This window comes from Bradysia coprophila, assembly GCF_014529535.1.
Source record: "Bradysia coprophila strain Holo2 chromosome IV unlocalized genomic scaffold, BU_Bcop_v1 contig_144, whole genome shotgun sequence".
Lineage (NCBI taxonomy): Eukaryota > Metazoa > Arthropoda > Insecta > Diptera > Sciaridae > Bradysia > Bradysia coprophila.
This window is the reverse complement of record NW_023503373.1, coordinates 1164290-1177360: the sequence shown is the minus strand read 5'-3', so window position 1 is coordinate 1177360 and position 13071 is coordinate 1164290. Positions and strand designations below refer to the sequence as shown.

At 33.2% G+C, this 13071-nt stretch overlaps 1 long non-coding RNA gene across 1 annotated transcript; it reads left to right on the top strand.

The window, feature by feature from the left end:
- Positions 1–291: 291 nt before the first annotated feature.
- On the top strand, positions 292–12829 carry LOC119071367. The gene is made up of 3 exons (XR_005086634.1): positions 292–301; positions 2815–2819; positions 12710–12829. It is a non-coding gene; the product is annotated as an uncharacterized LOC119071367 (long non-coding RNA).
- The last annotated feature ends 242 nt before the right edge of the window (positions 12830–13071 follow it).

The following is a 13071-nucleotide window of genomic DNA, read 5'->3' as shown; positions in this document are numbered from 1 at the left end:
TTGAAAATGTATGAAATGGTATGAAAAACGTTAAATGTGGGTAACAATTCTTCGTTGAAGGCACGATAACTTGAGTAATTTTGAACCAATTTAGATGAATCTTTTTTTTTTAAATGTGTGGAACTAAAATCCCGAGGCTAAGTTCGAAGATGGGCTATGTGGGACGAAGGATCCGGAAGCTATCCCAGAAAAACAGCATTTTACACTGTTGATTATAGCCTCAATCGAAAAAGATTACTTTGATGAAATTTGATTTTGTTGCGTAGTATGAGCAAATCATCTTAAGTTTGTTTTCAATAATGTGCATGAAACATGTAGGAAGAAAAATTTCGTCAGTAAATGCGCAGCCTCTAACCGGTAAACAACTCTTGTTAGTGAACTGCTAACAAATCTGATAGTTGGACTAACAACTTGATAATTGACTAACAAATTCGATAGTTGACTAACATAGAAAGATGTTTTTTACTCAATGTCTTACGGCAGAAAAATGCCTGCTGGAGAGACTATGATTGAAAAGTGTAGGAAATTTTATGAAAAACGTTAAACCATCATTCTTTGTAGGCAATATATAATAAGTCATTCTCAATTAATTTCTGAATATTTTCTTTAAATTCATTATTCCAACAATCAAACAAAATATTTTACAACTCCGATACGAGTGTGTCATTCTCACGAGTAGTGTTTTTTTACGGGATATTATATTCTTCACTAAATCAGTAAAAGTAAAAAAAAAATTGTCTTTCCTTCACACTTTGTCGATTTTGGAAATATAAAGCAAAGGCGGTTCGTTCCTAGGGAATTCAATGAATTCAATTAATCCTTTAACGAAATGTATAGTGAAGGCGTCTTGTTCGTTCCTAGAATTCATCCTTCTATGAAATGTAATGAGAAGGCGTTCTGTCCGTTCGTATGGAATTCATCCTTTTACAAAATGTATGGTGAAGGCGTTTTGTCCGTTCCTAGGGAATTCATCCTTTTACAAAATGTAACGAGATGGCGTTTTGTTCTTTCCTAGGGAATTCATCCTTCTACGAAATGTAACTTAAAGACGTTTTGTCTATTCTTCCCTTTTTTCATCGTTCCACATTCGCAAAACTTCGCATCTACTCTCAAATTTGACAAAATGGCAATCAAACAGAATAATAGATACCTCATACGAGTGGGAAGTTTGCGGCCAGAGCGGAGCGAGGGCCGTAATTCACACGAGTTGCATTTTATTTACGATTTATGGTTGATTGAAAATCTTACTTACTTACTAAAATGTATCCGCACCACATTTTTGTTTGTTACCGGTATTTTACAGAAATTTGTAGCGGATTTTTGGTTGATACCGGTATTTGGTGTCATAAATCCTTTGTTTTTAATGTAACATAGCGCACAAAGCGATATTTGTATACCAATTTAATGCACTTTAGGAGCGTTTTGTGCGAAAGCTTGTTGACTATCGGTATGACATTTTAAAATTTTTTACTAATGAAACGTTCGGAACGGTGATATTTTTAATTATTTTATAATTATTTCACAATAAAATTTAACTTAATACGTGATGAAAATGAAGTTTTGCCCTTCTTTTAATTTTTAAATTGATGGTTCACATTAATGGTTCACATTTTATTACGATACCATAAGAAAACACCTTTGCCGTCGATGCCTGCATACAATTTTTCTCATTTTAGAAACGTTCGGAACGACGCTTGATTTCGTTGTACTTGGCAGTTTTTTCATAATACTTTACATTTTTTTTTGTCTCAATATGAAGATTCATCTTTATTTATCAATTAGAAATAGTTTTTAAATCATTTCCAATGTTTAAAATATCTTTATTTTGTATTGAAAAAATACCATGCACGAAAATGTTACAAAAGAACATGCCATAGAGTAATCGATGTATTAATGTTCTAAATTTGACAATTTCTTAGGAATACAGCATATGTAAAAATAAATTGGGATCAAATGTAGGCATTTGTATCAGTGATGCTTCGGAAGTTCTGCAATGAAATTAATCAAAAATATATTGAAAAAACTGTCAGTCAAGGGACCTGACCCTCCCAAAAGGTGGGGCCTAGTATTTCGATCTGTAGAAAATGTTACAAATAATGACCATCGGTAAACTTTGACTGCTGACAGGTACTATCAGGACAGTCTAATTTCGGATTGGACAAGGTATATGTTAATTAGCATGAAGTCTAAGGTTTATAACGATACCAAACCATGTCATGCGAGGTGAAGGTCTGAGGATCTGCACAACATAGGTCACACGTCGTGAGTCAACAGTATAATAGTGTGGTACCTTACCAATGTATTTTTTGCACATAGATCGCGCTACTAACAAATTCAAGAAACGACATACACTTTTGGTTACTTTTCAATTTAGTTCTTCGCCATTTGTGTAAAATGAGTTTCTGGAGCAATTCTACGTAATTCTAAACATAACCTAAGTTCAAGTAAGGTACTGCCCTCACCTATAATCAAAGAAAATTTCATGTGCATGACACAAGTAGTACGACTAAACTGAATTTTTCATTCAACGCAAAAACGGACATCTCGACTTAACTGAATATTTCATTCAACGCTCACCGTGTAATGTGTTTTAAACATTTTCTTCATAAAAAGTATTTCGTTGTCTTGCTTTCGACGTTGTCATGTATGTACCTGCATGTAATGGCTTTGCTGTTTAGCAAATTCATACTGATGAGAAATTTTTCGCGATTTTCACAATCACAAAACTTGTGTATATCACGTATTCTGCTGTATAATATACTGTCATTTCGCTCAAAACTTATATGTCTCTCTCATCGCAGGTCTTCGAAAAAGCTTCTGTATATTTTCCCCTTAGAAATTGACACATATCCGTTTTCAAAGCATATTTGCATCGTTCCCGACAATCTAATCTATATGCTTCTCCGTTTCGGTTTTTTTTTCTTCAATCTCATAACATAATGTATAGGCACATCTATGAAATGAATATATACATCAAATCGTGATCATGGAAAAGAAAAATCGAAATTTAATACGCCTGTGTCAATAAGATAAAGATGTATATTTCGCTTGTAATTTTTTCAAGCTTCATTGGCGTACGAATATTTTAAAAGTTTCTTTAAAAAAAAGTTTTGTACCAGACATAATAACAAGTTCGGTAGAAGTGTTCAATTTCCCAATTAAATCAATGAGTTTGTCCCACTTTTCCGTTCTTAAGTATTGCTATGCCTTTCTTTAAAAACAAAAATTCTCAAACATGTTACCTTTGTGATGAATTTTCAAAGAGAATTGAACATCATTAATTTACTTCCCAACAACAGGTGTGTTAATTGGTTTTCCTTTAATCTTGTTCTAATTAAGCGGGATTGGTTGAAGGATCTACCCATAAAACATTTTAAGGTAAAATCGGACAGTCTTCACGAATTACATCACTGAACGAAAAACAGTGAAATTGATTGTTATTTTCAGAATTTTTAAAGAAAACTTTTTCTCGTATTTTCCTAAAATTCTTCATATTTTAGTAAATTTTGCTACATTGTCTTAAATGTTTTTTTGCAAAAATTAAAGAAATATGGGAAGACCGAGGAAAATGTTGGAAAATGCATTACTGTTAAATTTGTATACTCATAACCAGTTTTGTTTGTATGAGCTGAAGCAAACCTAAGCTGAAATTTGATTGCCCTTTTCTGCAGAGTAAATATTTTTTCGTTGGTTGTGCCGAGTTGTACTAAATATTATGCAAACCTTTGTTAACTCCTTTGTATCTGAGCCAGTGCCTATATTAGCGAAAATATTTTCACGAATTTTCTCAAATTTTCGCCATTTTCTCAAATTTTCACAAAAAACTTTTTGGGAAAATTCACGAAAATTTGAGAAAATCGTGAAATTTGAGAAAATTCGTGAAAATATTTTCATGAATATAGTCATTCTTCTAAACCACTTTCATGTGAATCGCATTTTCCAGACGCATTAATGGACATAGAACACAAGTTCGTCATTTCCACGAATCATCTGTTCGAATATTTTTCAGATTTCCCTGTAAGTAGTCTTAGATGCTTAAAGATTCAAGAATGAAACTACTAACATCAGTTCGTAATAGACTAAGCCTCGGACTAAGTTCTCAGGAGGTGCAAAAATAATTTTCCTGTTAACATGCTCACATTACTTCATCTTCTTCTGCCTTTCATAAACATTGTGATCCACCCTGTATTGTCCAAATGCTTGTAGCCATATTTCTAATTGATAGATGTTCGATAACTTATCGAATGAGTGAATATTAACTTGGAATTTTGCTTACTTCTAAATGTCAATATATGTATCAAAATAGTGGCCGAAATTGACATGTTTCTAATATTATCCTCGTGAAATCTTCTTACTTAAATAAGGGTGTTCAGCCTGTTAAACTTAACAAATCATAAAAAATATAATTCCATCGTTAATCTTCAACATTTCTGCGACAAATATGACTAAAAATTGCTATCAATATTTCTCTACAGACATATTGTTTTGGACCACCCTGTAACCTTCAGGTGGCTTTAGACATTCGAAAATAGTATATGTGTAGAGAATTTTCCGGGCAACAATATTGCAGAACATTATCTAAGCATAAAATCATTGTTTCCGTCTGAAATATGACAAAAACAGTGAAAAAGTAGACGTTTCAAAATATTTCTTCACTTTGACCACATTTTTGGACCAACCTATGTTGCCCAAAAAACTTGAAAAAACTTCTAGGATTTAGGAAATTTAATTCTCTATCGATATCATCCATAAAAATAGGAAATATTTTGTTCAGAGTGTTCGAAAATGGTCGAAAACTGAAACAGTGCACTCCAGACTTCCCCCCCTCCTTTGCCCGAAAACTGACAGGATTTCAGCTTGGCACCCGAACTTTTCTTTTTCAGGGAGCTATCCAAATCACCCAAGACATCCCGTGCACCTTTCATGGACACGGGCAGTTCTATGGCTGCCGCACTTATAAGCGATGAACAATAATTATATAGCGATAATGGATTACAACAATGGAAGTAAAGGATTATGTTTCAAACTATGTGCGATAATTCTAAAGAAAGGAGCAACAGATTTATTCGTTACAGTTGTTGGTCGATACGTCTGCCGTTTCTAAAATATTAGATTGTCATTGGTATTTCGAAACGTTTTAATTATTGCCGTATGAACAAAAAAAATTAACAAAAATATTTCTGTGATGTCTAAAGAGTCAATGCCATCTGATAACACTATTTCACGAGGCACTTACGCGCTCTATTTCGGTATAACAGTTTTCATTTCACATTGATAATAATTAGACGGAAAATATTAATTAGGTCGTGCTACAGCTTCAAATCGCCATCAAAAATCACACGATAATAAGTAACAAAAGAGGCTTTTGACCACCGGCTGATAATTTAATTTGCATCTAGCTCGCTTCACACATTTTCAGTAACCTATTTACAGACAATTTGCAATGATAAATTCCGATTTAAAATGGAAACCGAATACATGATTTGAATGAAAGGATTTCAAATATTTCATCAAATCAACTGTTTGGTGTACATTGGCCAACGTAAATTATATTCCACTCATTGACCCACACACACACGCGCGCAATCATATACATCATTTACTGAAACGATAGCAACGACATTCGCAAAATCGAATTAAAACTCAGTGATGAAGTCTATTTCATGTGGTGCTTCACAATTTTCGAAATTTAATTGATATTTGCAACATATTTTATTTGCATACGCGTGTTTGGCAGAGCAGAGTCGCGAACATCAATTAAAGTAAATTACTCGATAGATTAGATGTCCGCTTTGTCAAAATGCGACGCTCGAACTCGCACAATATTGAATGTCTTGTATTTGAACATTAACACATTCGACACATTTGTGCTTTAAGGCAATTAATATGAACTACCAGGTATGGTCTAATGTCACCACGGAGGACATAACGATTATAAAAACGGATTCAAACGCACTCATTTTCATATTATTTTGACGTGAATAATGAATGCGTTCAAGTTAAACCGGCCATACGTGGTACCTGATATGTACATGCATTGAGCGAATCTTGAACCTATTCGACGTTTCCTTTTGGTACTTTAGGTGCAAGCTGGCAACACCATTAGGAAGGATCACGATACGTCAAAAGTATAAGGAAAAATGTGATGACAACTCGTGATCTCTACTAATGCTCTTTTTGCTTAAATTGCTAATGCTCAAGTGATATAAATAAATTGATTAATCTCGATATCTGTTTGTGTCTCGTATTAGCAATTCACACCTCATCCTCAAAACAGCACAATTTAAATGAAAAGTTTTTGGATGTGAAAGAACTACACCAAGTAGAAACTACATTTATTGCATTCAATTTAAATTTATTCGATGGCTTACGTAATCAGAAGGCGAGTTTTACCCACATTTTGAGGTCAGGCCTCTCGTGGAACATGTAACTTTTGAAATATTGTTTCTGCTCGAATCGACTAAATTTGCATTTAAAGCAATAGCACCAAATTGTACCATACGGTTTAGCCTCTACATCAAGAGTTTTCTCTTGTTTATCGTATTGGGATATTTACTCCAGTTTGTTATTTCTTTCAGTTGTTATTTGCGTCTTTTCCCATTTTTTTTTCCGAAAAGAAAAGTTGCATAGATTCCAACTAAAAAAAAAAATAGATATTTCTGAGCTATTTATTTGCATGGCTACGGTAAAGTACATGGCATCATAATGAATTCCAGTTACCGTACATTTTCAGTTGATGCCACCAACAAAAAACATTGGAAATCAATATTCTCATAAATTATTCCCATGAGCCATTTCCATTTGCAGGAAATTCATCGGATATTCGATAATTCATTATAATTTTCCTTCATTCGCCTTCATTGGTCTCATTAAGAGATATCTTCCAATTTCTATGAATGCTGTGCTCTTCAATAAATTTTCATAATAATTATGATTAAAGCTAAAGATATTGTGACCTCAACATATAACATAACATACTTACAAAGGACAGATTAAGTGTCTATGCAATAAAGTATAGTGTATACAAAGTGGTTGTAATGGCGATATACACATGCATTCCATACTTTATAGATAATTGATTGGTAAAATGAATGAGAGAGACGCTCAATTGAAATTTCAAATAGCACGGTATAACTACGAGAAGGTAGACCAAATAATTTGCACAGCAAATGGACTTTTGTTCAAGTTGAATTTCGAAACATTGGTCGGTCTCGGTTATTTGCGGTTTATTACCAGTAATGTTTACTCAAACCTCAAACCGATTTTAATTAGAGTTGCTTATTTTTAGAATGACATGTTGTGGGGCTCGTTTCATTTTCTTTTCTGATTAAACGTGGGTCAGACAGAATAAATAGTGTGTTGGTGTTATATGTATCGATACATCGAACAAGCCAATTGATTTGCTTGAGAGAACTTTTTTATCGAAGCGGAATATTTCCTAATATTTTTACATGGATTCTGACGACAAAAATATTGTGACTTTACCTCAGTGTTCCGAGAATATAAACCTGATCAAATCTAAGCTACGGAAACCCTATATAGTTGTTCGGGTCTATGAAAGTTGACGAGTCATTACGAATATTACTTTTCCCAGATATACCTGTCACAGAACTTGATTAAATCTGAAATAGAAAATAAAATGCCGAAAAACGTTTACTGTTGTGATAAAGTTTTCTGCCATAATTTTGCTTTATCGTGAAAACGTGACAGTGTTGAATGTGATTAGGATAAATATGAAATTCTCTCTTTTACGAATTCCATTTATCTTCTACATTACACAGTTAACCTTAATGCGTTTTATTTTTATTTTGTATTATGTACCCAGCTTATATATGAAGAGTACCTTCATCGAAGGTAAGGTCAAAAATACATAAAATTCTGTTGTCCAATTCATCTGAAGGAGAACTCGTAATACAATTGTTTTTAGTATGAGGGGGGCGAGCGGGTCTCTAATTTCCAGCACTCCAGAATTATACACAATTTTCACAAACACATAAACAACAGAAAATGTTTTTTTAAGATGCAACAACTTTTTTTTCCGGTTTCCGATTGAGTTACCAGTCCGTATCCGTAGTACCCATTTTCTACTTCAGTTTGTTTTTAATTTTTCTTTTAATTTTCTTCGCAATTTCCGCTTTTTAGTGAATAAAAAGAAAATTCTTGAACTTGAAAATAAAAGCAATATAATGAAGTTGAGAAAAATGAATTCATTGAAAATTCGCAATGTAAACAAAGTATATATACTACCTAGTACAGGAATGCTCTGTTTCCTTTCAACGATAATTTTTATGTACATTATTTATTGCTGATGCAATGCTATACAAATGACATCCGCAACATCATTAATTTTTAATCATTTAACTCGGTCGAACGTCATATCTATACAGTACCGGACTGGCTCGAAAAAGCCCATCGGGGGCTCCATGCAACTCAATTTAAAACGACAATTTAAAAAGGCCCACAAATTAAAAATTGTCATACAAAAATCCAAAAGGCCCATCGGGAATTCCCCGAATTCACCATATGGCCAGTCCGGGCCTGTATCTATATGTGGCATGTGATAGGAAATAATATGTGGAGTATTTATTTAATTCTAAAAATCAAATTGTCATTCGACTAACCACTGCTGCTATTCTACCATATCCACAAAGTTTTTGTTTAAATTGATGAATTATAAAAGTATTTTTTGTTACGAGTGATGAAAAGTGGAATTGTTTGGGCTTTACCTCATTAAGGAAAGTTTACGACGTGTTCTAAAAAATTCTGTTTTCATAACGAGTTACAAACGAAGTTTATTATGGCCATAAAGCACAAAAATGCTACATGCGTCGAACACCGTACTGTTAACAATTCAACTCGGAATAATAATGAAATAGGTATTTTCCCAACTAGTGTTGAAAAATCGCGACTTTGTCGCTTATTTCCAATGTCGTTTAGGAAAAGCTTTGTTCCTAACTTATGCTAAATGCTTTTTTAGGGAATAAGAGGTTTCCAGCTTGAGCCGGAGGCGAGTGCTGGAATCAAATTCGCTAAAAAAAGCATTTTAACAGAAGTTAGGAACAACGTTTTTCCTAAACGACGTTGGAAATAAGCGACAAAGTCGCGATATTTCAACATAAGTTAGGAAAAGTCAAATATTCGCGTGTGTATTGACCTCGGCTTTTCCTAGTATCAACCAGATTCACACGGAAACTCGACTTTTCAACGTTTTGTGATTTGAATAACTATTTTTAACTATGTAAGCGGAAATTTACAATGAAGTCTATCAACGCGCTACAACCAGGCACCAGAACCAGAGCTTAAATAAAGGGCCTGACCCTGAGAATAAGCAATCCAATCAAGCAACGTCATTTGCCTTACAGTAGAGAGTTTGAGCTGCACACATAAAGTTAAGCATTTTCGCTTCTCTGATTACTCTCCTTTTCACTGTTATTTTCACTGTAAGAGATAGATCGAGAGTGTATGTGTGTGTCGAAATTTCGTGACTCTATTCGCTAAAACTCTTATTTTAAGCAAAACTACCGAATTTTGAAAGTGGCAGTATTAATTCGGCAAAAAATAAGTGTCAAGAGATGATACTTGTTAAGAACCAACTGTTTCTTCATAGTCAACTTGATTAATTTTGACTAATCTGTCGAGATGTTATAAGGATAAAAAAAAACTAATAATCTTAAAATCCCGCTTTAAAGCTCCTGCAAAAAACATCTACATTAAGATTTATGTTTTAATTTGCAAATGCCAACCGGTACAATCACTCAACGTATTTAACCTGAACACTTGACTCCAACAGTTCAAAGTAAATTAAATTAGTAGAGGAGAGCAATTCTGAAAATCCAGATGCAAACTTAGTAATGTTATCATCCTTTAAACTGACCTGCAAAGGCATTATCAAACATCCAACATCACTTTGAATCCTTCGTTTGAATAAACTATGCATTTATTCAAACCAACGATGTTGCAAAAACAAAAATGTAAATATAATTATGGGTGTGTGGTATATGCTCGTTCGTCCTAATAACTACGAATATTCAAATTAATGCAATGAAATTTTATTCAAACGAATATATAAAGTTTTGCATAAGTTTTGAATGCCAGTGAGTTATTTTTTTTTTTTCATAGTTTTCTTCCATTTAAATCCGAAAGACAGTACGAAGAAGTCGGAAAAGCGAATTAAATGAAAGTAATTATATATTACCCTCTGACTATATTTTTGTGTAAATTAATCATTAAAATGAAATCGTGAAAGCTTCAAACATTTAATTTAAAAATAATACATAGTGAGGATATAATAACATTTAATGCCATCTTCTATCCAGCTGACTAATTTAATTAGATAATACGATTAAATAAATAATGATAAATAGATTGTGTAAATAGGGAAATTTCGAAACACTTGAATTGGGCCATGTATGAAACGGATAAAATATTAAAGAAAGATCTCTAATTAAAAATGCAAAATATGCTTTTAACATTTGAAGCGAAACTACTGTAAATTATTTCACTATAACATGCATAAAATCTAAAATCATCCGTCCTCCGTCGTATATTTCAGCTTTCGACTTTGAGTTGGTTGAGATGATTCAATTTTTCTTTTGAATTAGTATTTAATTTTCTAAAATATGTTATTCTCTTGATCTCAGATACTTGTGTGAACGATTCATGTTTGTGAAAGCATCTATGAATGAAAATTCACAACTTAAATACAATTCGCTGAAACTAAACTCAGTTGAGTTTTCAATTAATAAAGGTACTGCAAACTATCACAAAAAATAATAAACCTGTTGAGATGGTAGTAGGACGCTGCGACGTTTCCCCCGTAAGAACCCCTATACTTTATGGATACGAAAGCTTAGTTCCAACTGTTTGTAAAGATAGTGAGACTCACATGCTTGCTACGAAGGGTATGCTGATTGCTGATTTCTATACTAACTGACATAGTATCTCTCCAAAAACGATCATCTATACACTATATACACTATTTTCTTCTATCGGCGTACTATTTCCTACTACTTGTCACTAGGAGCAAATAGCACCTGTCTTAGCATTTCCACAAAAAAGAAAAGAGCATTTCCACTGAGAAAACTTTGATGGTATTAAGCCGTCGATACTACATACAATACAATTATATCGTAATATCTAAATAATTTTATCCCAAGACCATAACGAATGATTGGTGCTGATAAATGGAGAGCTTGTCTCTAAACAAGCGATACCACATTATTCAGATGACCATTGTGATAGAACATAGAATTAGTCTTGGTCAAAGTGGTTTCGGTAATTGGACTAAATGCAGAGCCGGAATAAGGTTTTCAGCGCCACGGGGCTATTAGTTTTCGAGCGCCAATTACAAAAACATGGCTTTTATTTTTCGTGAACGTATTAAACGTATTAAAAATAATATTAGTGTCGATATCCTGACAATATCCTAACGATCGGTTCGGAGGAATGGTAATAAGAAAGTCATGGGTCTGACGGATAATAAACATTCTAAAATGATTGTCATACTTTGTTCATTCCTATAAAACGATAACTTAAGTAATTTGCCACGGATTTCAAATTTTTTTTAAAATTAAAATTAAAATTAATTAAATTTTTGAGGGTAATTTTCGAAGATAGGTTAAAACGGATGGGCGATGCGATCTCTATGATACTCCCAAAAGAATTTTTGTCTCGTCTATTGATAACAAGATAACTTGAGAATTTCCATTTTTTTATCGTCAAGAAATGAAATTCCTGAGGTTAAGTTTGAAGATGAGCTAAAAAGGAATGGGTGATCTCTATGATATTCTCAAAAGAATTTTCGTCTCGAGTAATTCTGAATGTATTTCCAAAAAAGTTTTTGAATCGAGAGTACTGAAATTTCTGAGGCTAGGTTCGTTAATGGAAAGTATTGGAGTAATAATCCAGAATTCATTTCGAAAAGATTTTTTTTGAGTGATTTCGTGGTAAGCTGTTTGTAAAAAAAAAATGAACGAGTTTTATTTTTATTCAAAACATAAGCAAGAAATCTTCTTCGTATTTTCTTTACTTTAAGAATTCGTGACTTGAACTTATCATCTTACGGGATTTTATACACGCAGCTCTCAAGTTACGAATATTTTTGGTTACGATAACATGAGAATAGAGGGACAGTTTTATGATACAACAATCGATATAACGATATAACAATCGCAAAAATTGATTGAAAAATTCAGTCAGTGAAAGGACCTGACCTACCCGTAAAGTGGGCCTAGTTTTTTTCATTTTGCTGATATTCGTTTAAAACTGAAAGGAAGGATAAAGTAACCGCGAGCGAAGCGAGCAAAGAATTTGTAGATTCTTTCCATCAAGAAACTTTCAAGACTATACATTGCGTGTGCAACTTTATTTTTCTTTCATGGTTTCGTGAATGCATTCTTAGACAAAATTCGTCGATACCCTGGATTGATTTTGAATAACAATTTTACATCTGCCATGTTATTACCTCTAAATGACTTTTGTAGGACATATGCTACTACTAAACGAGTATGCTGAGAGTTGAAATTTCCCGATGATAAAACTGATTTTCTTATCGGAAATAAAATGCCAATCAAGAATTTGAAGTTTAATTTTCCTGATTTCCCAGTATTCTGGATCAGGAATTTCCAAACAAGAAAATGTAAAAACTGTGATGCCATATCTTTTTAATTGCGCCGCAGGAATTTTTTTTTTCAAATATCGGTAAAAGTAGTTTATTTTAATGAAACCAGTAAACTTAACACGATTCATTATTAATTTTCCAGCGCCACTTTTATCCAGCGCCAAGGGGCTAAGCCCCTAAAGCCCATCGTGTTAATCCGGCTCTGACTAAATGACATTGCTCTATATGCTGTTTTCGGAAATGTTATGTACAAGAAAGTAAGAGATTGTTTCTCAATTCACTTAATGAAACTTTACAAAACTAATCAATACTATTCAGAAACAAAGCAAGAATTCACGCCGTAAGTGCGGTCGAAATTCAAAATGGAAAGTGCGGAGGTCTTTCTAACGTAGCGTCATTTTCATACAATGAAGCGTTGAAATGTATTTTTCGGTTCACTTTTTCACCGAATC